Below are 767 nucleotides of genomic sequence, written 5' to 3'. Positions count from 1 at the left end.
TCTGTTGTTCTGTTCACCGTCGTCGAAAAGGAGAAATGAATCGCCTGTAGATGTTTCTGTCCATCTTTCATTCAAGGTGATGTCGGTCAAGGTCTTTGGTAGTGGGAGGAGTCTGTTTGCGGAAGGACGGTAGAGAGATGATTTGGCAGTGTAAAATGTTAGCAGTCGCCGTGACAATAGTTATAAGAGAATTCACACAAATCTGAAAATACAAGTTTAACTAATATCTATATATCAAAGCACACAATAACAGATAATAATATCAAACTGAACAATAATTATAAGAGAATTCACACAAATTTCACTGGGTAAAGAAGTTGATGTTTCCAAGTACAGAGCGAAATATGATAATTCTCCAAAATGTGCTGCTGTTTTATACATAACCCATTTAACAGCTAGGGATCGGAACTCTAAATATTAATTCTATTTTGCAATTATTAGCAGTTATTGATTATCTGATTATAGTTATCAGAAGTTGATTTACCTGTGCAATTTACCTGTACACCATTTCTGCAAAGGATTATAACTCAAGTTCAAGTTCAAGTTCTTTATTCACCAAAAGTCTTAAGACTTATAGGTACAAACTAATCATGACACATTGTACATGTATATATGTTATAGGAGAGTGACTATAAGCATACAAGTGCAAACTAAACAAAGAACATAATACAAAAGCACAAAAATTATAAATACGTGTAGCTAATTAATCAATATCGCCGCTTAGTGGCTAGATATAAATATTTACCTAGATTTGACAACTCTTTGAC

This window comes from Mizuhopecten yessoensis, unplaced genomic scaffold, assembly GCF_002113885.1.
Source record: "Mizuhopecten yessoensis strain PY_sf001 unplaced genomic scaffold, ASM211388v2 scaffold10581, whole genome shotgun sequence".
Classification (NCBI taxonomy): Eukaryota; Metazoa; Mollusca; class Bivalvia; order Pectinida; family Pectinidae; genus Mizuhopecten; species Mizuhopecten yessoensis.
This window is presented reverse-complemented; position numbering follows the sequence as displayed.